This window comes from Anarrhichthys ocellatus, unplaced genomic scaffold (genome assembly GCF_004355925.1).
Source record: "Anarrhichthys ocellatus isolate YVR2014 unplaced genomic scaffold, GSC_Weel_1.0 scaffold19, whole genome shotgun sequence".
In the NCBI taxonomy this organism is placed as follows: domain Eukaryota; kingdom Metazoa; phylum Chordata; class Actinopteri; order Perciformes; family Anarhichadidae; genus Anarrhichthys; species Anarrhichthys ocellatus.
In genome coordinates this window covers 7,153,648-7,181,550 of record NW_022280049.1, presented here as the reverse complement: position 1 = coordinate 7,181,550, position 27,903 = coordinate 7,153,648, and positions in this window count along the sequence as shown.

Here is a 27,903-nt window from a genome sequence, read left to right as displayed (position 1 = left end):
CTCTCATGAATGTAAATCACATACATCGTGCAATCCGTTTTATTTTTCTGAAAGAATTTTGCTTGAAATAAGCAACTTGTTTGACTTAGGATGTCTTGCATTTTGATCTCCCCTGGAAAGCAAAGTTCGAGTGCAGCCTGAGGCAGTACCTTATCTGTAGTGAAAGCCTCCGAAAGCTACAGCAATCAATCAAACCGTGAGACGGAGGGAGTAAGAAATGGGGAGAGGGCGGGGGGGAAAGATTTTAATATTTTTTACATATTTGTCATTCAAATTCGTACTATACTGTTCTGTATAAGCCGACCAGGCTGTGCCATATTCTGACTTATTCTATCCTTCCTTAATGCAAAACAAGGAAACAATTGAGTGAGTCAAGAACTAATAATTGTGACATCCATCCATCTGAGAAGCACTGAAGCATTTTAGACTGGACAACCTAAATGCCATCAGTACAATTACCACCACATCAAATCTGTAATAGCCCATTGGCTTGTCACCCAATGAGGCGACAGTGTCACGGTCTTGGTTTAGTTTGTTTCCCGTTTTATTTTTAGTGATTTGTTTCTTGTGTATTTCTGGTCGTGTCTTTTGTCTGCTGGTCGTTGGTTCGTCTGCGATCTTCCTGTTGGTATCACTTGTGCACGTCTAAATTACCTGATCCGGCTTTGTGTCGTTTTGCCCATTCTGGTTTACCTGTTGGATTTTTCAGTTCCTCATTTTTGGACTCCCTTACTTTATAAGTTTTGTTTTGGACATTTGTTGTTTATTAAAATCACTGTGTATCATCCCTCTGTTCCCTCGTGGCTATCTGCATTTGGGTCCATCCCCTGTTGTCTTTTTGCCAAACTGTGACAGGCAAAGGAGCTGAATGAAACATCTATTGTGTGTATTTTACGATGAGGCTATGTGAGTTGTTAAAATGTATTCTTAGATAATGTGCCATTTTATTGATAGATGTTTTGTTTATTGTTAAAAAGTCAGGCCGGGGACGATGGAAAGAAACAATTTAAAACATGGCTGCCTTATCCTTTATTTTTACAACCCATTTGAAATGTTACCCAAAAGCTAAGCTAATCCAAGTAATACTGTAGATATATATGGGTCTTATGATTTTTCTTACCATCTTAAAAGTTCACATTTGGTATTGCAGGGACTCTGCTTAAGGAAGTTTTACAGTAGAAATGGACACATTTTGTGGCAGCACTTTGTTGAGTGTGTGTGTATAACCTTTTTTTAGCCAGCTTATTCTCAGAGGATGATAATTGGCTTCAGGCAACAGCCACCTTCACTTTTATCATAAACTTTTAACTCTCCCGTCATGTGTTAAATAGCACTGCAGACTAATGCGACACATTCGCAAAATATGACAATTTAAGTAAAAACAACATCAAGAAAGTTACTTTAATTATTGAAAAATGGCTATGTGGAAAGTGGAGTCTCATGGGGGGTGTACTGTCAAGGGACCATGTTTTCAACAGCAAACAGGAGGATCGTCCTCACTTGCTTTTTCATCTTTTCCTGCTTGCTTTCCACAGTAATTCATTGTATTTGCTCCTTCAGCCTTCAGTTAAAAAGAAAACACTGTCACCAACAACAATATAGTCTAAGGGATACAAAGAGTTTAGAATAATCACTTGTCTCATTATTGAGTACCTGAAACAGATTTGCAACCCCAGCCACACCAATCCGTCCAACTTCTGTCACCATTTTCCCTGAAACCTCAAGAGGATTGTAAGATCCTAGTAGATCAAACCTGACGACTTTGGTGACCCCTGAGACCCTGAACACTTCCACCTCCCAAAGAGGCATTCGTTTGTTAATCCAAAAGGATTTTCCAAAAGAATCAAACTGAAAAATGTCCACTGAAGGTTCCATTTAGAAATCTGCCGACCGAAGACAACCTGTGTCAAAAAATGATATCACTGTCACAAATATAGGGCTAAATTTAGGACCAGTCGCAATACGATACGAGTTGACATCTCAGTTTGCATACATTTTTTATAAAATCAACTGTGCTACAATCCCACAGACATTCGTCACACAATCTGACCTGCTTCAACATTGATAATTAACTAGTGGAAAAACATCACAATAAAAACAACTGCTTTTCTCAGTAACCAGAAAAAAGAAAATGGGACAAAAAAAAAAAAAAAGAAATCATGAAATTGAACAAAAACGGGCTATGGACACCACATCGGGTGCAAGATGCACTAATAAGCTGATCGAATCTAACAGCCAAACAATTGTTATCCAATCATCGGTCGGAATAAAGCAGAGGCAGACACCACATCGTATGAGCAATATAAGCACCATGTGGTTCTAAGCCAACAAACGCAACATGATTTCAGTGTTTTGATTTGATTTTAAATGCCCATTGGAAATTCATGTCTCAAATTAATCAATTAATTCAAGTTGTTAAAAAGGTTAAAAGCTTAATAATTGTCATCCAACATTCTATTCAGTAAATGCATACATAAAAAAAAAAAAAAAATCTTCCTCAGACAGACTGATGTATGCAAAGGCAGGGTCGTGAACTTTGCACGCAATAAACAAGCTCGTACTGATCAAGAAAACAAAGCAAGACCCTCATTAAATGTCCCTCACGTGCATCATGCAAACAGTTTTATTTTCCTGAGAGAATTTTGACGGAAAATTATGGATGTTTGACTCAGGTCGTCTTGCAAATTTCGACTTCACCGGTAAGCGAACTCCGTGTACAGCCAGAGGCGGTACCTTATCTGTAGCGAAAGCCCTTCGAAAAAAAACCTACAGCAATCAATCAAATCGGTGCGAGCCAGAGAGCAGAAGATGAAAGCTCGAGACATTAAGGAATGGGGGGGGAAGGGGGAGAGAGAGAGAGAGATGACTAATACTTACTGGAGCGGTGACATTCTGCAAAGTCCAACACCCACTCCTCCTCTACAACCTCCCCGCCCTCACCCCTCCCTCCATCCATCCTCCCCGTGACATTTTTCTGTCCAAGCTTTGACATTCACGTACTCTACTCTCCAGCCTCCTTGTCATCCATCCATCCCATCCAAACCAAACCGCCATCTCTCCCCGCACAGTATTCCCTCACGTCCTCAGAGATCATCAAGTCCAATCCTCCAACCTATTCCCACGAGAAAACACTGTATGTACGCTACACGTATCATAGGAGCATATGTATGTTTTCCCCGTAGCTACGCCTGTGTGTGTACAACGAGGAAAAGGCCAAGGTGAGGCGATAGGCTCTGGAGCGAAAGAAAATAAGGTAATGAAGTCCCCAATACATGTCTGAATCCAGGACTTGAGCGTGGATTGTTGTTGGGAGAGAAGAATATGGGGAGGGGAAGGTTTTTGGATTCAGGACATGATGGGCAACCTGAGAGATGAGTGGAGGGGCTTTACACCAGTCTTGGTGCAGTGTGATTCAGTATTTTACATCGTAGGGCAACAGTGCCATCATGTGTCTGCAAGTAGTTTGGGAAAAAAAAGTGGTTTTCTTTTGTTCAGGTGGGGGAAAAATTGCTTTGCTATCTATCCTTTGCTGAGGTTGCATAAAATCCAAGGGTTTGTATATTTTTGTGCAGATTATGTATTCAAGATGAGCGGGAAATGGGAAGTCTATTCGGAGAAGAGGACAGCATTGTTGCCAGAGAGAGTGATTTGCCACTAAAATGCAGAAATTCAAACATCCACCTGGAACTCAACCAACCCAGCACACCAGGGTGTCCCGCTGTGATTTACAGAGGAGGCAATCTGCCTCGCCCAAAATAGAAATAGAGTGCCTTCTCTAAAATAAATGATGATATCGTCGCTGTCGGGCAGAAACCTTGTGTGTCCAACACTGTTACCTTTCAGGAAATGAAAAAGAACCTGTGTTTTTAAAAAAAATGAACAGGCTGTTGCAAGACAGCATTGGCCAAGACTTGACGGCTGCTAGACTAAACTGCACTCTCAACCTACCGTGGTTTGCTTAAACTCTTTACTGCTCCCATTTATCTCAGGCCTCAAATACAAACTTTTTTTTTTTGGATTTATAGACTATTTCTTGAGTAAAGAAAACACTGCAGCATTCAAACCACCAGTTCTTTATTTAGCCTTTGCATTGTAGCTCTTGAATTACAAACATCCAGAGACCGTCTCTAAACAACCACCCGCTGCTGCTGTGTGTTCTTCTGCAGTTGAGTGAAGCAACTGCCAACAGGTCCATATTGCGGCCCTCTGGAGGTTGTGTATAAAACTGAATGCAAGACTAAACTGAAACTTTGTTTTGATCGTCACGTGCATGAAATCTTAGCATTAGGAGCAGTGGGCTGCTGTAAAGTGCCCAGGGAGCAACTTGGGGTTCATTGTCTTGCTCAAGGACACTTTGACATGCAGACAGACTGCCCCGGGGATCGAACCACCAACTTTGTGGTTAAGGGGCGCTCTACCTAGTTGAATACAAGTTTTGGTCAGACAATAATCTTTTGGAAAACATGCATTTAATAAATAATAATTGCACACAAACAATAATTCAATAATTGCCATATATATATATAAATAAAAAAATACATTAATAAGACATACATAGATGTAAATAACAGATCTGAACCTTTTTATAGTCGTTAGTGCAGCATTACATGATTCTATGATGGACTGAGGTTTGTCTGCAACAGCTACTTCTGCATTGTGTGACCCTGGAAGAGTTATTAACAACCACACAATGGACATTAACAAATGATCTTTGAATGTTTTAATGAGTTTAATTTATATATGCATAGCAGTTGTATTAACAGTTCATCTCTTTGGGCCCCATTTAAACAATCTATAGCTCTTGGTCTAAAGTGCATTTAACTTATGTGCGTTATACAAATGCTTTGTTTTCGCTGTAACGTGCAAGTATAATTCAGTTTAAAGAAATCGTATCACAAAAATGATTGACATGTTTTACTCAGCTAACAAAATAAAATGCCTCACTTTTGATATCATTTTCTTTATATTATATTACACTGCAGTCCCGAAGTTTTCATTGAATGAAACACCAATTTTTTATTGGACTTAAAAACAGTTTTAATCCACAGAAGAAAATTCACAAATATGTACTATGGTGCACAAATATCTATATAGATATAGATATAGAGAGAGAGAGAGTTGATGGGTAACGTTTCCCTGATGTCGGCCATATTATCTGCACAGAGAATAGTTTTGTCGTCTCGGTTTACATTCTTACTGATGCAGATTTTAAATAAAAATGCACTACTGTTTTTGTTGCAGGTTTGCTTCATCTGCATTTCATTGTGCAACTCTGTTTCAAAGTTAATACATAAGAAGTTACTTTTGCAAAATGTGGTTGACGATGCACCCTGGTAATCCGGACGTCTCCTTCACGAAAAAGCAGAATATCGAGCTAGAGCTTACCAGTCTGATGTGTGCAGCGGTGAGTATGGTTACACTGTAGCAGCCTGGTGTCGTTTTCCAAGAAGATGGCACTGCGCTCTTGTGCGACACTTCTTACAGTGGATTTATCAACATATCAGTCCTGCTGCCCGAGTCTGAGTGTAACAAAGAAAATAATGCCAAGGCATCACATAATATATACTTAATGAATTAATTTTCAGAGAGGTCCGTTTCAGCCCTCTCATTATTTCATGGATAAAACCCAAACGCTTCAGCATAATATTTTCATTATTATAAAAAGTATGATCTGTGTGAGAAGCAATCTTCTAAAGAAGAAGACGTGTTTTCTCTCTGTAGCCTGTTACCCTTTACCAAACTGTGTTCTCTGTCCTGTTTATAAGCGCAGGACCGATTGCTACTGGTGGAATGAGTTTGACTTATTTCTGTCTGTATGTTTTGAAATTGTGACGTCATTATGAAAAACCCAGAATATGATTATTGTTTCTCTTAAATTATATAACTCATCAAACCAGACGCTCAGGAATGATCAGCCTCACTTGACTTAATGAAATGATGATAAATTATGTAAAAAGTGTTTCGTCTCTCCAGCTCTCTCCGACTTTAATTGTATCCATAAAAGTTATTGAGGGAAATATCAGATCATGAAAAGACAAATCTTTCTTTTGAAGAAAGTTATTTGTGGTCCTTTTGTTGTTCAGATCTACAATGAACACATATTTAAACCAGATGGTGAATCAGAAAACTAATCAAATATAAAACTAGATTTTAATCTGTAGGTGTGTTTCAATTCAGTGGCTGCATCTTTCGGCGGACCCAGCCTTCGCGGTCTACGTCGGCCGCGAAGGCTGGACCGAGCGGTCTCCGAAATGAGACGGCCTACGCTACAGAGGACTCCCCATTTGCGTCACCAAACAGGAGGCCAGCTTTTCCTACTATTGAGACCCTGGTCTTTCCATTCTGGCTGGCGTGTGGGGCCTCCTACAGGGTGGTCTCCCGAGTATTTGCGATACCTCGATCCACTGTCCACCGCATCGTCCACAGAGTCACTGAGGAGGTGGTGGCCATCCACCTCCCGAGTACCCCCGAAGACCTGGAGGCAGTGTCTCGTGGGTTTGCAGTGCTGGCAAGACACCGAGCTTTTCGGAAAGCTGCTGGAGCCATCGACGGCTGCCATGTCCGTATCAAGCCACCAAGCGGCCCTGATGGTCACTGCTACAAGAACAGGAAACTGTTTTCTTTGATTCTACTGCAGGCTGTTTGTGACCATCAGGGCCGCTTCGTCGACACCTACGTGGGCTGGCCTGGGTCAGTCCACAACTCGAGAGTGCTGCGCCACAGCCCGCTGTACCGGCGGGCACTCTACCCTCCTCCAGGGCACTTCATCCTTGCAGACGGCGGGTACCCGTGCCTCCAACACCCACTCCCCCTCATCACTCCGTACAAGAGGCCATTGCAAGGTGTGGGACCCCAGCGCTTTAATGGCCATCATTCCAGGGCACGCTCCATTATAGAGCGTGCCTTTAGAATGATGAAGAGCCGGTTCCGGGCAATCTTTCTACAAGCGCTGGAGGTACACCACACCTTTGTACCTCATGTAAGTAATCACTCAATACTTTTTAGGATACTGAAGAACAGTAGATGACATATTTATATATTTGCCATTTTACCATTTCAGGTCATAACAGCTTGTGTCATCGTAGCCAGGAGCAAACTGCTCAGTTTATCAAGTTGAGGGGGGAGAATGACGGCCTCTTCACCGGAGCCAAATATTCTGCAAGTGTTGCATGGAAGTAAGCTATTACTCCTTTTGTAATATCTCCATTTGATCATCCTGTACAGTTACATTAGCTCTCACCCTATATAAAGCGTTTACTAATAAGACAACCAGTAGAGAGGACAATACACTTCTGATGTGTTGTTGCTGTCAGAGATGTAAGTTGTCACCTTTTTCTTTTATTTATTGAAATAGAAAATAAGGCATTTTCTAAGTTTGCATACTTGTGTTAACATTATTGATAACCTTTTAACTTTTCATCATTTTGTCAATGTGTTTATGATAATTTTGGAGAAGTTGTGCCTGCAGGGGAAGGTGAGTCCCGTGCAGGCAAAAAAAAAAATGGGTCAACCTCAAGAAAAAGTATAAAATATGTGCAACTACAAGTTAATTAACACGTTTGCCGACATTAATTTTGCTGCTGTTGTTTTTGTTAACTGTCTTGATTGTCCTCTGCCTTATGCCGTGTTCACACCAAACGCAAATTCATCGCGCCGCATATTCGCGTCAATCGCGCCGCAGGACTCGCCGGGGACCATTTGTGTACATTCGCACCGGAGAGGGGCGGGGCTTATCGCCCTGAAAGCCGTTCAACTGTCCGCCATTAACCATGGATTAACCATAACAGCATGTGCCGTCCTCCACAATATCTGCCTCGGGGCTGGGGACATTATGGCCCCAGAGGATGAGCCTGTGGAGGACGTGGCAGAGGATGAGGGGGACAATGGTTTGGAGGCAACTGGTGCTCCTTGGCGGGACCAGCTGTCTGCAGAGGGGTCTGCCCTGAAGAAGGTACCCGGTGACCACGATTATTGTTAGGCAAGTATAACAATTGTAAAGCTGTGATTCCTTATTACTAAAAATGTTTTGTAGCACTGTTGAAATATTTTGTGTTAGGCCTGATTCTTTCAAAATAAGAGTGTGCATGAAGTATTTTGTATGCAGTCTTTTATACTTCCTTATTTCTGAAAAAAAGATCTTAGTGACATGGCAGCCGTCGATGATATCGGGGGTCTTTGTTGGGGCACCCCATCATTTAGTGATCTTCTGGGCATCGATGGAGGCTCGTTGCGGTCGATGGTGGCACGGTGATCGTCTTGCCATCGATGGAGGCTCGTTAAAAAAATAAAATAAACTAAAAAATGAAACAGAAGATGTAGCGCAGTTCTCGTCTCATCCCTGTGGAGCTGGAGCGTAAACACAAATAAATAACATAATAGTGCTGCCTATAATGTGGAAATGTGAAAACAAACTAAAAATATGTTCAATGTTACTTCTATGTAATATAAATATATTAAATATAAATAAAACATGAAACTTTTAGACTCAAGGAAACAAAAAGCGAGAAAAAATTGAATATTTTCACTGGTTAAGGAATATGTTTGTGTGCAACAAAAATACAAGTTGCGTTTCCAAACATAAGTTTTACTAAAAAAATAACCTAAAAGTCTTAAAGTCAATTTCTTTGCGTGGGATTTTATTTTTGATAGCCTATATTTATTTAACACTCTAGATTTGAAAACATTAATCTATACTTTAAATTGAACCATCCTTTTTAGACAATTTACAATCTCCTTATATCTATATTATATTGGCTATACATCATCCCATAACTGAATAGGATACATTAAAATAATAATAATAAATAACAGTGACTCCTCTGTTTACATAATTTGCAATATTCTAGCCTAAAGCCTGTGATTTGGTTCAGGCCCCAAAATGTGACTATACGATAAAATTGGATGGACACAAATAAATACAGATAAACAGAAAGTCTTAAATAAATATTAGGATCTATAAAACTAAAACAGAATAGTAGTTAAAATATATAATAAGTAATCTTATTTAGTGTCTGTATTAATGTGGAAACATAATATAAACAGAATATAGTTTATAAAATATAATACCATAAAACAGTATCTTATAATATAGTATGGATATAAGTTGAAGTGTAGTAATATAGAATAACATAATATATATAGTAGGCCCATATTACTTTATAATAGGCCTGTCATAAGAGGCTCACCCCGTTTGGACGTCCGAGCTTCTTCAGTCCATCCAGAGGCAGCAGATCAGCTGAGTCCTTATAGAGGACCTGGATCACCTGTTTCAGCCTCCTCTGCTGCCTCAGAGCCGCAGCGTCCAGTTTGCAAACACTTTAAACAAATAAGGTGCTTTTTAACAGCAGTATTCCCTTTACACAGTAGCAGATAGATATAGAGATAGATATAGATATATATAGATATAGATATAGATAGATATATAGATAGATATATAGATAGATATAGATATATATATAGATAGATATAGATATATATATAGATAGATATAGATATATATATAGATAGATATAGATATATATATAGATATAGATATATAGATATATATATATATATTTCCTCCTCCTCACCCACTGCGTTACTTGGCCCTGGTGTGTCCTCAGGGATAAAGGCAATTAGGATAGGGGGGGTTTATAGACGGCCTCTGTCCCAACACCTCATCCATAATATGAAGTATAAATCATCTGTAAAATCATCACAATCTCAGTAAGATATTAGTCAACCTCTGAGGTTTGAAAGTGAAGTTATTAAAAGTTACTTCAAGTCTTAACTACGGTCGGATGCAGGCAGACGAGCTGCCGCTAATGGCACAGCGGCTAACGTTAGTTAGCTTGTCAGCTACGAACATCACGAAACTTAAACGATCATTTCAACAAACGTGATGATATAAGACTTTATTTTGCTTTAACATTAGTATCGGGTGACATTCGAGTGAGTTGAAACCCAATTAAAAGTGAATGATGCTGATTCACTCGCTCCCGCATCACTCGCCGCCATGTTGGATAAAATAAAATCTTCATCGGCATGCAATGCATATCGGGATATGGTGGGCTACGAAGGATACATCAGTTGTGTCCACCGAATCTGGGGGCTGAAGGCCGCTTTCGTCGGCTGCATTTGAAGGAGTCATCAACAAACATGTGAAATGGGACAGCATAGTCGCAGCCACTGTTGCATAACCGGTCTACAGATGCAGCCCCTGAATTCAGACACACCTTGTGATCTGAGGGGGCCAAAGATAATTTCTATCCAGACCCTCATTTCGGTAAGGGCCATGTTGTTGGTTATTTGTGGCCCTGCTTCAGGGTCAGGATAAGGGGTCACAAGGAAGGGCTATGAGGTGTAACCCCTGTCTCCAATGGAATCATTTTATCCAATAAGAGGTTTGGGGCTGAGATACCAGGAATTCCTTGATACAGCAAGCGTTGCTGGGGCGAAACAGAATTCTTGGTAGCAGAGGGACTGAGGCAAACAGTCCTTACTCACTGGGATTTCCAGTGAGTAAGACAGATAAGTCAAACAGAACATAAACAGAAGGCTAGGATTCAGAGAACCAAACCCGAACGAAAACAGTAGAAAAAACTGAACAGGCAAAATAAAATTAAAAATCTCAAAGAAGTAGTTATGGTGGCCTAAGCAAAAACCACACGCAACAAACAGACTGTCTGAAGATGCATGGAAGACTGAAGCAGGCTTTTATGAGTGTAGGTGGCTTAATTGCAAATGAGCGGCAGATGTGTAGGCTTGAGTGCCAGCAACCGACCAGGAAACCCCGCCCAGCCCCAGACAACACAAACAGGAACATACAAACACAAAGGGAGACAGTATTATGGGGACAGGGGAGACTAGGACCCTGACACAAGGACAATAAAAAAATAAAACTTTACCATAGTAACATTTACCTGAACGTTGAGGCTGTGGAATGACTACTTACATAATCGGCTTCATTCTCACCAGAACATGAAGAGATGGGTATGTGGGTGCAACTAATAAGTATGAGGAACCCTAAAAGAGTAGGCTGCATTTACAATAGGCCTACAACAGTGTACCTCATAGATCTACATTATTTATACACTGTAAAATTTATTAAGTTGACTTTACTTTTTAAAAGTCAGGTAACCGATTGCCTCAAAATTTAAGGTGTAGCTCATTCATTCATCACTCATTTCAAGTTGTTAAAGCTGAAAATAACTGTTTAGGCAACGTATGTCATTGCAGTAAACTCTAGTGCAGTAAACTCTAGTATAGTTAACTCAAAACCATTAATTAGGTTGTCTATAAATTGTCAATTTAGACAACTTAAAGATCCGACTTATATTAAGTAAAGAGTACTGATAACGAAAATGGATCCTAACAAGTCCAAGCATTCACATTACTAGGAAATTATCAGGAAACAGATTGCCTAAAAAAAAAAGTTAAGCTGTTGAAACAAAGATAGAGAACCGTTATAATGGAAGACAGAGTTTAGTTATATAAAAAACAAATGTCTTTTTGAGTTTTTGTGCTTAAGCATTTTGTTTACCTCAAACTTAGTGCTCAAAACGCTGGACATGTTGCCAGATTAAGTTATGAAATTGTAGTACAACAGATCTTATGCCCCCCCTATGATGTAAACAAAAATGCTTCTTTTTTTTGCAACGCAGACCATAGTTCACTGTGATGAACACACTGAAACAAGTGAAACGACTGTCATACGTGTAAAGTGCATTTTTTTATTTATAAAATCGTGGTTTCCGGTTTAAACTTGTTTTCTTCACTTTTCCTAAAAGCACTTCCCATAGACAAAATTAAAAGCAATACTTTTAGTAAAATTGTATTTTCACTTCAAACCAGAGGGTTACATGTCCACCACGTGACCATATGACGTCACATCTGGTTGCTCCCTGTGGGTTTTGATGTCCGCCATTACCTCGCTTCGCCCGAAATTCTGAAGTGAAAACCATCGGTTCTTTAAGGCAACTCAATTAAATAAGATAGGAGTTGTTTTAAAGGGAACATGCGTTTTCCATGCATATTTATCGTTAGCAGAATGTACAACTACTTTACAGACTACCTTTATATTTTGCACGCATTAGCTAATGGTAGCTGCTTTTGTTTCCTCCTTTAAAAGTTAATATTGTTACTAATGTTATTTGGCTGTCGCTCGCTTTTCTTTAGAGGTAGAATAAACTGAGAGAACGCCTGTCCTGCTCTGGGTCTGGACTAGGGACATGTTTATATGACGATGGAGACTGGTCTCCCGCACCACACACACACACATATAATACGGACATAATGTGGCGAAAAAGATGAGATGAAATGCACGTTACCGGCATACATCTTTGGAGTAAAAACGGAAGAAAGATTTAGTGAAACCAATGTTTGAAACAAAAAAAAAAAAGAGTTAACGTGCCGTTTGGCATCCATAGCCCATATGTTTACTGTATGAACTGCACTGCTGCCTCATAGGAACAACATATGACTTTGAATTCAGCAACCAGCTAGTCCTTCTCATTTTCTACACATTATAGAACAGCGATCACCATGTTCTCTCGTTCTCCCGCCATGTCAGCCAAGGTCTGATACTGTCATTCTGCATAATAATCAGCCATGTGCTTTTGTGTTCAGTAGGTAACGTGTGTATTTTCGCAGCCTGGTGTGGCAACTTAATTTCTTTCAAATACTGCAAATTATACATCAAAGTGAAGCTTAGAACATGTAGTTTTTAGCTGTATGTTTGATTTCCTCAATTTCAAAAATCCCATTCTAATTATTAAAATAACAATGTTTTACCTTTTAAGCCAGTATCCCTGTCTCCATCCATGGGGTGGTCAGATAGGTCATGAAACTTAGTAAAAAATAAAGTGAGAGAAAGTTGAAAAGTAGCTAGTGGCTAGTTAGTTTTTAGTTGTTTTTTCAATCAATATTATTATTAACCTTTAATTTCAAAAATGTTATTCATAGAACAACATAGAATGAAAGAAAATAAATAAAAACAAGAAAGGCAGTAAAACAACAACCATGACTAAAACATCAAATATACATTTTTGCACATCAATCATCATATAATTGAATTTAATTCATGGGGTGGAACAAGTTGTGGCTGGTGAACCAAAATCCTTTTTGGTCCACCAGCTCGTTTGCGCACCAGGACTCGTTGGCGCTGCTTAGCCATGTGCCTTTTACTTGCAAGCCTTTCTGCCTCTACTTCCTGCTTCCTTTTCTCTGCAGCAGTAGACATTGCGGGCTGACATTCAAGCTCCATCCTCTTCTCTCTGGCTATGCGCAACTTACTCTGTCTCTGAGCCTTGTCCCTTCCTGCTGTACTGATGTTGCTACAGAGCTTCTTGTCGACTGCCCCGTACTTAACATCTTCCCTGCTGAACATCTCTACGGCACTCTGCTGTCTGGACTGCAAAGTGTACTTTCCCGCCTCGATGGCAGAGAACGTAGAAATGTTCATGCTTGTAGCTCTTGGGTCGAAGACATCCCCCATCAGGTTGAACGATGACTCCACAAAGGGACCATGAAAGATAGAAAAGGCAGATTTCACGGCTTGGCACAGGCCTGGATATTTCCCAGAAGAAAACACGGAGGACCACCATTTCACCACATCTTCTCCCTCTTTAAAAGTGGGCAGGGTTTCGTCCACGTTTTCAACAACAGTTGGCACACATACACTACTGTACATGTAATTATACAAGCCTGGCCGATGTTCGTTCTAATCACAGTATTTTAACACAGGGTGTTGTGGATCTGAATCAATCAGCCTCCCGTCCCACATACATCTCTCTCACAGGTAGCAGCTTGTCATCAAAGTCTAGAGTGACCAGAGCTTTGGGCATTGTTTATCATGCAATATATGGACCAGTGTCTGACTGCGCTGTGAAGAAAATAACATGAAGTTGTGGTTCAATTAACATAAATGCACATGAGGAATGCGTACAGATGTTAACTCAGGGTGTCGGCAGGTGTCGCAGTTAAATTTTATAGTTAAGATCTGTGTAAATTTAAAAAAAAATACTGTGACAGCGGGAAGCTGTACTTCATGTCTGTTTGGACCTCCACCTTTAGCCTGGCCCAGCTCCATTTACATCTCAGCCCTGCGTCAAGCTGCGCTACAGAAATAATATCCTCTTCCTTAAGCCCTTTCATTCTGGAAAATTGACCACATCATCTTATCAGTATCTGGGCCTCATTTTTCGTGGTCATAAAAGTTATGACCACGATTCGCCTAATTCTACTTGAGTCAAAAAAAAACAACATACAAACAGATCCGGCAGTGTTCCGGTTTAACGTTAATGAGTGACCGCGTGAACTGAACTGGAACACGGGGGGGTTGCATGTTTCATCACGTTACATTTTTTTCCTTCCTAAATCGCGATATTGACGAACGTTAACAGTCGACAAAGTTTCACATGCAGTGGACGTTAACCTTAACCCAGCAAGCCTGAACCGTAACGGTACATAACGTAACTTAAACTTTAACGTCAATACAATCCACTAACTGTAGCTAACGTGATATCAAGCTGACTAGCTTGCCATTATAAACAGGTTGGGAAAGATTTGATGGGGTAACGTGACAAAAATATTACGTCACACAACTTGATATGGCAGTTTAACGTTACTTTACGTTAACGTTCGAACATTAAGTTAGGTAACAGCATAGGAAACCCCATTAATGATCTTTTTTAAACTTGAAATTCAATGACTTTTACTAGAATGACCCCCAACATGAGAAAAAGTTAAACATTGCCTTTGTTCACGTTTCCATAAAAGCTGTACACCAACAGGGTACAAATCTTGTCGTAGGGGTTATTTTTGACCCGGTAGTTATAAAATCATTTTCATACTACAGAACACATAAAAACACACCACACAAGAAATTGAGATTACGTGTGCAGCTGATTGAACTCAGGGAAAACCAAAACTTTCTCGCGAATGTGCAGCATCTCCCCTCCACGACCCCACACCTGACTGAAGTTCACAGACAAAATACAAACAAGATCAGAGAGAATAAACATTTATTGAAAGCATTGTGTACTAATGGGGAATGCAGTGAGTGGCTATAAAGCTGCTGCAGATGACAGTACCCCCAGTACTCTCTTTACTATAGCCATGAGTGCACGTTTCACTGCCCAGCAGGTCCTAGATCTGATTTATTCAGATGTCCAGGAGGAACAAGAGGACGGTGATTTAGAACAGGAAGAGGTATCTAAATAAGAAGATGGGGAAGAATATGACCCAGAGCACGATGAATCATCTTCAGATGAAGAAGAAATCCCCCAAGCTGAAAGAGAGACATTTTTGTCAAAGAACGGGAAAATAACATGGACCATATGACAACCAGGGCAGGATGGCAGCACAAAATGTCATAAGGATGACCCCAGGGCCCACAAGACATGCAGTTGCCCATGCCCAGGATATCGTCTCAACATTCAGCATGTTCATCACACCAGCCATAGAAAAAAATCATCCTGGAGATGACAAATTTGGAGGGTTTACGTAAATATGGAGACAACTGGAAAAGGATGGATGAGCTTGAATTGCATGCCTACATTGGGCTGCTAATCTTAGCAAGTGTGTATAGGTCCCGAGGCGAGGCTGTATCTAGTCTTTGGGCTGCAGAGAGTGGAAGGGCAATTTTCCGTGCAACGATGCCACTGAAAGTCTTTCATACTTTCTCAAGAACGATACGATTTGATAATCATGAGTCAAGACCTGCAAGGCGTGTGACAGACAAACTTGTGGCCATAAGAGAGGTCTGGGAGAAGTGGATTCCACTGATTAAACACAGTCTTTCTGCACTGTGTAGAGGAAAAACCTAGATATTCACAAAGTTTGTGATGAAAGACAGGTTGTTTCTTCATGCAAAAATTGAGTTTAAAATTAAATCAAGCTGCTTTATTTTAGGAGTTTAGTGAAGGCAGGTCATTTTTGACCCTTAGGACAAGTGGTGTATACAGAAAGTTAAGACAACACAAGGGTTAAACATAGTGGCGGATCATTTTTGACCCCTAAGACAACACAAGCGTTAAATATTACATATTTATGTAATATTACATAACTTGCATATTACATCAAAGATGTTTTATAGCGAAGATCACAACATAACTCCCCCAGAAATGGCAATTTTCGCCCAAAAGCGACAAGTTTGCAGGTATGAAAATAGCTTATTTTAGCACTTAAATCAGGATAAGTAATTTGAAACAAAAAAAATTATAAAAATAATTCTGCATATTGCACTATTGAGTCAATTATTATCAGGGAAAATTCCTTAACCGCGACAGCCCTACATCACTATTACTGTAACTCCAAGTGCCCATTTGTGCATTGTGTAGTGTTTGCATCTTTGGTCAATTGGCAAAATTGGACAGCATCATTTTTGCATTTTGCAATAATGTTGTGTGTTTGTGCTCTCACCGAGGGCCTTGAATACTCACATTCCTCAAGGCACCGGCCGAGGAGGTGGAGTAGCAGCCATCTTGGACTCAAGCCTATTATTAAACCCTAAACCAGATTATAACACTTTTGAAAGCCTGGTTCTTAGTCTTTCACACCCAACGTGGAAAACAATACAGCCAGTTATATGTGTTATAGTGTACCAGGCCCCAGGTCCGTATTCTGAATTTCTATGGGAATTTTCTCAGTTTTTATCAAGTCTAGTCCTTAAAACAGATAAAGTAATTATTGTAGGTGACCTTAATATTCATGTGGATGTCGAGAACAATAGCCTCAGTACTGCATTTATATTAGATTGGTTTCTGTCAGAATGTACAGAAACCCACTCACTGTTTTAACCACACTCGACCTGGTTCTGACTTATGGCATTAACATAGAAGATGTAATAGTCTTTCCACAGAACCCTCTTTTATCGGACCATTATCTAATAACCTTTGAATTCCTACTAACGGAGTGTACACCGGTAAGCAAGAGTTACTACACTAGATGTTTATCTGATGGTACCGTAGCTCAATTTAAAGAAGCGATTCCGTCTTCATTTAACTCAATACCATGCTTCAATATAACAGGACTCCTGTGATAACTTTAGTCCTACCCAGATTGATCATCTTGTCGATAGTGCTACAAGCTCACTGAGGACACTAGACTCTATCGCTCCTTTAAATAAAAGAAGTTCGTAAAACAAAGGAGGTTCGCTCCATGGTATAACCCGCAAATTAAGGCAAACATTGCGAAAACTTGAAAGAACATGGCGTTCCAATAATTTGGAAGAATCTCGGTTAGTCTGGCGAGACAGTCTTAATGTTATGATGTGGTGTGTTCATGGACCCAAATGCAGACTCAGGACAGCAGAGTTCTATTTCAAACCAAGATCATTTATTTCTCTCAGTCAGGGGAAAAAACAGGAAATGGTTAAAGTCAATAGGAGGCGTCTCTATGCGCTCCGCACGGGTCCAAGCCGGAAAGTGGCTAATCCTTCGGAGCGGCAGACGAAGCCGACAGAAAAACAGTCACAAGTCAACACGGGGGCGCGTCCTCGCGCTCCGCTTGGATCCAAGCCGGAAAGTGGCTAGTCCGCGTCCGCAGCTGGCAGGCAGGCTGGATCGACTGTGTGATACCCGGGGCTCGACACAGGATTGCCAAGACTTCACAGTTGGTCTCCGAGGAACAAACTGGAAGACTTCTTCGTGCAGGTGAAAACCCGAGGCTCGACACTGGACGGCAGGTAAGTTGAAAACAAAAACGGATTGTTAGTGGTGGAATCTCACAGAGTGAACAAACGAACAACTCACGGGTCGGAATACCAGGTTGGTAAACGGACGGACAGACAACTGGAATGAGAGTGACAGGAGTATTTATGTCAGCTGGAGATGATCACAGGAGATGAGGCACAGCTGTTCCCACAGAGAGAGGCAGGGCAGAGGGCGGGACTCGTAGAAGGACACTACTGAGGGAAATACAGCAGAATTAGACATAAATCCTTACACTTAAAACGTATAAGAAGGCCCTCCGTAATGCCAGAGCAGCTCATCGTTAATAGAGAAAAACAAGAACAACCCCAGGTTTTTCTTCAGCACTGTAGCCAGGCTGACAGAGAATATAGAGAGTATCCCTATAGACCTCAGTAGTAATGAATTCATGAACTTCTTTAATGATAAGATTATAACTATTAGAGAGAACATAAACAATGTACTGCCCTTGACTAGTACCGATCTTTCCACAAATAGAGTAACCTTAGAAATAGCTGTAAACCCTGATATGTTTAGATGGCTTTACTCCCATCGACCTTGACAAACTGACTTCAACTATTTCTACATCTAAACCTTCTACCCGTCTCTTAGACCCTATACCGACTAGACTGCTTAAAGAAGTGCTACCATTAATTAGCACGACTTTATTAGATATGATCAACCTGTCTTTATTAACAGGCCATGTACCACAGTCCTTCAAAATAGCTGTAATTAAACCTCTTCTTAAGAAGCCCACTCTCGATCCAGAGGTGTTGGCCAACTACAGACCGATCTCTAACCTTCCCTTTCTCTCTAAGATCCTTGAGAAAGCAGTTGCAAATCAGTTGTGTGACATTCTACGTAACAATAGTTTGAGGATTTTCAGTCAGGATTTAGAAAGCATCATAGCACAGAGACAGCTCTGGTAAAAATAACTAATGACCATCTAATCGCATCAGACAAAGGACTAGTCTCTGTTCTTGTCCTGTTAGACCTTAGTGCTGCATTCGACACTATAGATCACTACATTCTGTTGCAGAGACTAGAACATTATATTGGCATCAAGGGAACCGCACTGAACTGGTTTGGATCCTATTTATCGGATCGATCTCAGTTTGTTTATATAAGCGATGAAGCCTCGATGAAGACCAACGTCAATTATGGAGTTCCACAAGGTTCTGTGCTTGGACCAATCTTGTTCACCTTATATATGCTTCCTTTAGGCAATATTATCAGAAAATACTCTATAAACTTTTATTGTTATGCAGATAATACTCAATTATATATATCGATCAAACCAGATGAAACCAATCAGCTTGCTAAACTGCAAGCATGTCTTGAGGACATAACAACCTGGATGACCTGCAACTTCCTGATGTTAAACTCAGACAAAACTGAAGTTATTCTCCTGGGCCCAGAGCACCTCCAAAATCGGTTGTCTGGTGATGTGGTTTCTCTGGATGGCATTGCGCTGGCATCCAACAGCACCGTAAAGAATCTTGGAGTTACCTTTGATCAGGATTTGTCTTTGAACTCTCAGATAAAACTAATTTCTAGGACTGCCTTTTTTCACCTACGTAATATTTCAAAGATCAGGCACATCCTGTCTCAAAGCGATGCAGAGAAATTAGTTCATGCATTTGTTACCTCTAGACTAGATTACTGCAATTCCTTATTTTCAGGCTGCTCTAATAAATCTCTTAAATCTCTCCAGTTGATTCAGAATGCTGCAGCTCGTGTACTAACAAGAACTAAGAAAAGAGATCATATTACTCCTGTATTAGCTTCTCTGCACTGGCTCCCTGTAAAATCTAGAATAGCATTTAAAATCCTTTTACTTACCTACAAAGGCCGAATTGGTCAGGCACCATCATATCTTAAAGAGCTTATAGTACCATACTGCCCTACTAGAGAGCTGCGCTCCATTAATTCAGGGTTACTTGTGGTTCCTAGAGTCTTAAAAAGTAGGATGGGAGCCAGAGCCTTCAGTTATCAAGCACCTCTTGTGGAACCAGCTTTTAGTCCGGGGGGCAGACACACTCGCCACATTTAAGAGTAGGCTTAAGACTTACCTTTTTGATAGTGCTTATAGTTAGGGCTGGCTCAGGTTTGCCTTGGACCGGCCCTTAGACAAACTGGTATTGGCAAAAACTACAGGGGGTCTTCCTAGGACAAACTGAACTCCTCTCTCCTCTTCTTCACCTCTGTCTGTATGCATTGATGTCCCATTAATGCTCATTACTAACTTTACTTCTTCCCCGGAGTATTTGTGCTTTCTCGCCTCACAGGTTCCCATGACCCCAGTTTTATCTGGACACTGGTCCTTCCACCAGCCATGGCCCTGCTGACATCTACTACGATCTTCATTATTAACATTATTACCCCTATTACCGATACCATTAATGCACAGTACTGACTTTGTCTCTTCCCCGGAGTCCTTGTGCTTTTTCTCCTCACAGGTTTCCATGGAGCATGGTTTCATCTGGACCCTGGTCCTCCCTCCTACCATGGCCCTGCTGACTCCAACTGCTAATATCACTTTTATTATTACTCACATTACTAATTCATATTACCGATACCATTAATGCACATTATTGACCTGCTTCTTCACCAGAGTCTCTGAGCTTTCTCGCATCACAGGTTCCTGTGTATCCGGGTTATATCTGGACCACATCTTGCCTCCTGCCATGGTTCTGTTATACATTGAATGTGCTGTAATTACATTGAATGTGTTGTAATTCACTTATCCTGTTCCACACATGACATCTATTGCACTTCTGTCCATCCTGGGAGAGGGATCCCTCCTCTATTGCTCTCCCACAGGTCTCTTCCTCTTTTCTCCCCGTTAAAGGGGTTTTCAAATTTGTAATTTATGATTTTGGGCTATACAAAAATAAATTGAATTGAATTAATTGTTGACACATTGCTCTCAAAAGTGGTTTGTATATGGACACGGAACAGTTTACTTTTTTTGTAGATGTTGGCGCAAATGAGATTAAAAAAAATGAAGTCGGTGCAGGGCTCTTAAAAATTGCAACGAGAACAATGGAATATCACAGGGATTTCTTCAGCTCCACTCATCTGCCCATCATGATCTTCATGGGAGTGAATTCTTGTTCAATGCACTTTGAGGGCATTGAATGACTTGAATGACCGTCTGTGTGGAGGCATGAAATTGGAGTCAATCTGGCGTAGCTTCCATGTTTTAAGTGGTAGTGTTTGAATAGTTGAGCCCTCTTTTCGGAAGAAAACAAGCAATACTGCAAACCCTACAAATGAAACAAAAGCAATCGGTCAAAGTGCAAATAACTCATTGTCAAGTTGTATGTTTACAGTTAACTAGCCATCAGTTTAATGGAAGATTACAAGATTTTTAAAATTTAGCGTACAGCAAGTTTTACTCGTTTTTCTGCCCCTATATTCATCGGCAAATATGAATAGAAATACTTGTCCTAGCTAGCCATGATATACATTGTGTTTTTTCTCGATTATTCATAAGTTTTTGTTTTGTCCCTTTATGAGATATAACGACTCAAATATCCATCTACAAGTGGATGTCACAAACTGGCTGGAGACGTTCTTTTTACGTTTAAAAAAAAACGTAATGCTTGCTGTTGGAACACGGTGTCAATCTCTCTGTGGCCGGTTGTTAAATGATTCCTCGTTCAGCTTAACCTAACATTATATTTCATCTTCATTCAATGACAGTAACGTGTGACTGCCGTAATGCGGTGCATTTAGTGCACGCATGTCAGACAGCAACAGTTATTAATAATCATATACCCGCTATCAATATACCGAATGGTGTCCCACAAGGGTCCATAGTGGGTCCTATTTTAGTTACAATTGAAATCAATACTTTGTGTTGTAATGTTGTTAACCTTACATTGCTTACTATTGCAGACAACTCCATGATGTATAGTTCTGCAATTAAGGAACTGCAATCTGAATTTATGATGTGCTTCTCAAGGTTAAAGAACCAGCTGATGGTGTATTTCAGATTGTTACTTAAATAATAAGGTGATTGAACAAATATCAACTTACAATTTGTCTTTGAAACATCCTATCAAGTGACTTATAAAAATGAAAAAAAGGTTTCTATTGTAGAAACAATACTTCAAGCGGTGCTTTTATCAGCAATTGATTTATGGGGATATTTTGTATAAGCATGCAAGTTCATCTTCTTTGCCTCCGATTTGGGTTTTTGCACACATTGCAGTTTGTCTTCCTTATATACAACCCTAGAATGGACCATTGGTATATTTTCTTTATAAAACCATATTACACGAACTGCCTCCTTATTTATGTTTTCTACTGACTCCAAAAACATTAAAATGCTACACTCCAGTAGCCTAAATGAAGTATTAGATATGACGTATTTTCTGTGACTCTATCTTTATTTTTCTGTGTCAGTGGGTCACTTACTCAGTGTATATATATATATAACAGTATGTGTATGAGAATGTGCCAATGCTTTGGATTTGATTTCTTCAGGTGTGTTTCTAATGACCTGATTTGCTTCATGTGTGTTCAATCAAGCCCCTGATGATTGACTGGGTTCACCTGTGGAGCAACCTACATATAGAGCAACTCATTGTGCAGATCTCTTGCACTGAGGCAGGTCAGACATGGACTGCATGTTTGCACTCTATGCACTTTTGCACATATTTTTCAGTCTATACAGCTCCATAATGGTTTAAATTGAAACATTTAAAATACAGACTGTAGTCTGTACCTTTTTTTTCTTTTCTTCGTCTTTGTAGAGATCCGACAAGATGTTTATACTCCAAGAATTATGCTCTGTGTGTGAGAGACATTCTGCTCTGAAGCATGCACTTTTCCATCTGCCCTATACTGAATAGGCTGAAAGCCTTCCCCGGCATGTTTTTATCATAACCCTAACCAGGAGAAGGGATAACAGACACTTGACCATTGAAATCACTTTTAAGAACGAACTTGATATGAAGTCAAGTGCAAATTATTGCTGGGGTGATGTCAATCATGTCTGCTGATGCACTCATACTACGGCATAGAAATACTGTTACAAGTCAAAGTCCTGCATTCAATTTTTATTGAAATACATAGGTATGAACATCAAAACCTACTTGTGTCAAAAGTGAATGTAGTAATTTTGCCAAATAGCCCATTTCAGAGTGAACTAAATAAAAAAGATGGTAAACCACCTTCTGTCACTCAGGAATGTTTATTCCGATGGCTGGTTACCTTTGATCCCTAGTCCCCAGCACACTACTACTTTTGAATTCATTATTGAATTTTGCGCATAACAATGCGATTAATTGCAGAAAATCATGTGATTTAAAAAAAAAAATTGTAATCATTGCTCAGCACTAAAAAAATAGCAATTCGAATCCAGTTTGCATCGAATAGGTAATCATGTCCAACCCTTGAACTTTATGTCTGCTGAACTACCACTAAGCCACAGACAGAAGAGAATCTCCGAATGTACTAATCGTGAAACATTCACATTAGTAAATGCAGAGACACTGCAGGGAGTAAAAGAAAACACAAGTTAACTTAAACAGTTGCAGCTCGCGACATGGCATCAGCCACTGTATTTTCCATGCCTTTTACATGACTTACATCTAAATGATATGGCTGAAGGAAAAGACACCAACGCATAAGCCTTTGATTTGGGTTTTGGAGTGAATGGAGAAAGGTTAGGGGGTTATGATCCGTATATACCACTAAATGTCTTACTCCACCACCCACGTAAACCTCAAAATGTTTTAATGCCCAGATCAGTGCCAGTGCCTCCTTTTCAATGATGGAGTAATTTAACTGGTGTGAGTTGAATTTCTTAGAAAAGAAACTCACCGGGCAGTCAACACCACTTCAATTATCCTGCATTAATACAGCCCCAGCTCCCACCTTGCTAGCATCCGCATACAGCGAAAACTGCTGGTCCAGCTGGGGGGCTGCTAAGACAGGGGCAGAACACAACAACTTGGCAGTCTCAAAGGCTTTCTGACAAGTGAGAGACCACTCAAACTCGCTGAGAAGAGAAGTAAGTGGGGAAACTACTGTGGAAAAGTTTCTACAAAACCCACGATAGTACCCAATCATACCCAAGAAACGAGAAAGTTCTTTCTTTGTAGTTGGAACAGGAAACTGATCAACTGCCACCACCTTTGCTCTTACTGGGCGTACTTGCCCTTGTCCAACAACTTTTCCCAGGTAGGTTACTGTTGCCTTAGCAAACTCTCATTTAGCCAGATTAATGATCAGACAAGCCCAGGCAAGACGGTCAAACAACGCTCGGATGCGCTGAAGATGAGTCTCCCAAGTGTCACTGTAAATCACTTCGTCATGCAAATACACGGCACACCCGACCAGCCCAGACACGACCTTGTTCATTAAGCGCTAGAACGTTACGTAACCCGAACGGCATAACTGTAGGAATACAAACCACTGGATGTAATGAAGCTGCCGATCTCCCTAGCTCTGGGAGTTAAAGGAACTTGCCAGTAACCTTTAAGTAAGTCAAACTTACTGACAAACTTAGCAGAGCCAACCTGGTCCACACAGTCCTCCATACAGGGGAGTAGAAAAGAGTCTGGCTTAGTCACCTGATTAACCTTTCGGAGATCAGTACATGGTCTAAATGTTCCATCTGGCTTCTTAACAAGTAAACACATGGAAGACCAACTCGATGAACATGGCTCAGCAATGTTATTTTCCAGCTGGAGACGTCTGATAAGTGTTGTCTAATTGGCTGGGCATCTCCCACGTCAATATCATGTTCCATAAGATGAGTACGAGAAGGGGTGTCAGCAAACAGGCAGGGATAACCTTTAATAAGATCCACCAACTCTGTTCGCTTTGGTTCAGGTAAATGTTTCAACATTACCTCCAGATTTGCAAGTGACAGAGTTTTTAAGACGTCCTTTCAAAATTACATCATCTGGTGTAGAACACTCTTCCTCATATTCCTCTATCGCAGCGGTTCCCAAACTTTTTAGGCCATGCACCCCCTTCTACATCCCGACCGGGTTCACGCACCCCCAATCCCCCACACCTTAAAAAAAGCAACAGAGCCTATTTATAGCCGCGTACATATCGGACCAATGAGAGAACAGTTTGCTTGCGCGTGGCGTTTGTTTAAAAGATAAAGAGAAAACTTCCTGCACCGTGCCTTCGAAAAGGTAACGGACGTACACCATTGGCCAGATTAGCCACATCTGTAGACTCGTCTACTTGCAGTGAGTAAAACTCACTCTTCTTCACGCGACCAACTAATGTAGCCAGGATGTCTTCGGACAAAGCATCGGTGCGGCGCGACACAGTGATGTTGGACACCGGGATCATGTCAAACTTGTTTGCTTCTCTCTCCAATCATACATTCCACCATCTCTTTGGCAGCTGGCAAGCACACGTCTTCGGCGATTGTGTGAGGTAGCCCCTTTCTTGCTATTCTGTAACCAGATATGAAGCCCGTAGTGCGTTTTTTGTAGACCCAACATGAATGAGACTGCAGTTGTTTTTGGCTGTTTTGTAACTCCTCCAATTTCAATATAAAAAATGTAACGGACTTTTGACTTGCACTGGCATGCTTGGTGTTCAGGTGGCGACGTAAATAAGAGGGCTTCAGACAGCTGTTAGCCAGCCAGAACCTCACTGTATCCTAAAAATTACGTTCCCCCAAAACTAAAATGCATTCTCAATTACGTTTGACCAAAAATGTATTTTCTCCCTGATTACATTTGTGTTTGACTTATTACAAATATGTTTCTAATCAACATTTGAACACTTTAATATTTTTTTCCCTCTCCACCACCGCCTCTCCTTCTCCCTATTACGCGGTCAGAATACTACCACAACACGCCACCTGTCTCCAACAGAAATGCGCTCAGCAACGAGGAACATTACGCGGCTACAATACCTCCAAAAGGCCCGTGTGTAAAATCCGGGAGTAACCGTGACTCTCTTAAGGGTTAGGTTTGGGTGCAAGTTATGGTTGGGGTTAGATGGATACAAATAAATAAAATATACCTCCATAACACCCCGCCACTCTTGGCTCATACCTCCCCAGCAACGAGGCACATCACCCGGCCACAATACCTCCAGAATGTCCCCCGGGTGAAATCCGGGACTTGGTTTTATGGTTCCGAGTGGCAGGCGCTCACCCGTCGGCGCCGGACGCGAGGTCTCCAGCCGCCCCCGCCGTGAGGCACCCCATCGTTGGTCCATTATGTTTGTCCCGGGGAGTCGCGCAGGAATGCCGCCGCTTCTTTTGGTGTTTTGAAGAATTTTCTTCTTCCATCGGGAAGCATGATCCTCAGTGTTACAGGATGTAGCAGGGTAAACGGGATGTCCTTGGATCGAAACTCCCTCTTCACTTGGTCGAACTCCTTTCTGCGTTTCATCAAGCTGGCGCTCGGGTCAGGAAAAAACAACACAGGCTTATCTTCGTACATGACGGGGCCGTTGTTCTCTTTGGACCTCTGTGTGGCGATGCGCAGGATTTTGTCCCGGTCTTGGTATTTAAGCAGGCGTATCAATACATGTCTCGGTCTCTGGTCTGCAGGTGGACGGTGTGTAAGAGTTCGGTGTGCTCGCTCTATAATCAGCGGCTCAGTGAAATGCTCTCGTCCGAGAGTGGCTGGGATCCACTTGGTAAAAACGTTCACAGGGTAGTTTCCCTCGCAGTTCTCCTTCAGGTTAACGACACGTATATTGTTGCGTCGGCTGTAGTTTTCCAGCTGGTCGACCTTCTCCAGTAAAAAGTCATTTTCTTTACTTAGTTTTTGGACGCGAGAATGTAGGCCCACCAGCTGGTCCTCTGCTGTGCTAATGCGGTCTTCCGCTTCGGTTATGCGGGTGCTCAGTGTATCCAGCATTGTCTTCAGTCCAGAGATAGATTCGTTAATTTCTGCGGTTTTAGAGTTGAGTTTACTTGAGAGAGCTTGATTACCGTTTCGTATCTCTTGAAGAATGAGTGAGTCTTTTCACACCGCCATGACATGAACTTCTTCGTCGCTTTTCTCGGCAGTTGTTTTATCAATAGATAGAGTTTGCTCATCAGTTGACTTTAGTTGTTTGTTTCTGGTTCCTCGGACCATAGTAAAGTTGTCCAACCCGGTTGGGACTGAGTTTGGGTGTTTTGAAAGGTTTTAAACAGGATTTGTTTGAAGAGCCTCTGGGCCAGCGTCTACCTAGCTTCGCTGCATCACGTGACCCCCCCACCAAATTGAACAGTCTTCAATGGAAGCCATTTTATCAGTTCACCTGCAACCTATTTAGGCACTTTTCCAACAAACCACAATTACAATTAATACAAAGTTTTTCAACGCAACGGACGACAGGCTGCTTTAAATAAGGAACCCAATTCCTCTGACTAACTGCCTAACCGGGTCTAGCTGAGTAACTCATCCCTAGTCTTCATGCAGGTTAGTGGCAGGATAAATTAAGCACAAAACCCAGTAACCCGGTTAACCTTCAGCAAGCTGAAAATCACCTAGACAGTCATGGAAGTGCCCCCGAGCCATTGCTCTCACCACGTACTGCACCAAAACAACAAACAAAAAAAAGAAAAGCATCAATGAGAGACGGCCAGTGCCCCTCATTGCTTATGCCTATCAGGAAAAGGGTTCCAAATGACTCACAAGCCTGTACTACTAACCGCAGGTCAGAAAACACAATTTAACCAAAAAAATCAGTGTGGAAAACTCCCTTTAACAAAGTTACATTTAACAATTTTCCAGTACTAACCTTTCCAAATCTTCTCGGACAAGCCCCTATTTGTTACCACCTGGCTCAAGGCCAGCAACAAAAAGGGAGGCCACACAGAGATCTAACACAAAAACAGTTTATTAGCTGCACAACTTCTGCATAACAAACAAATTAGGCTGGTGCAGCAGGCCCTGCTGAGTGAGAGAGCTAGACTCCCAGAAGGCTGTCTTTTATTGCCTTCCTGGAGGCTCCAATCAGATCATTGGTTGATTGGTGCAGGTGACTCCTCCCACCAGGAAACCCTGACCAGGAACACAGCCAGCAGAGTGAGTAATAGCAGCCTGATCCGTAGCAAAATCCATCAGCCCACCGGTTAAAATAAGCTCTGCAAACTACACGATATGTTTAATCAGTAACATTCAGTATTTAACTGAGGGTCAGTTGCACTCTTACCTTGCAGACAAGTGCCCCACAGGATGTTGAGTCCTGCTGTTTTGGATGGCTTATTGTAGAATAAGTCCAATGAGATATATGGATATTTGTG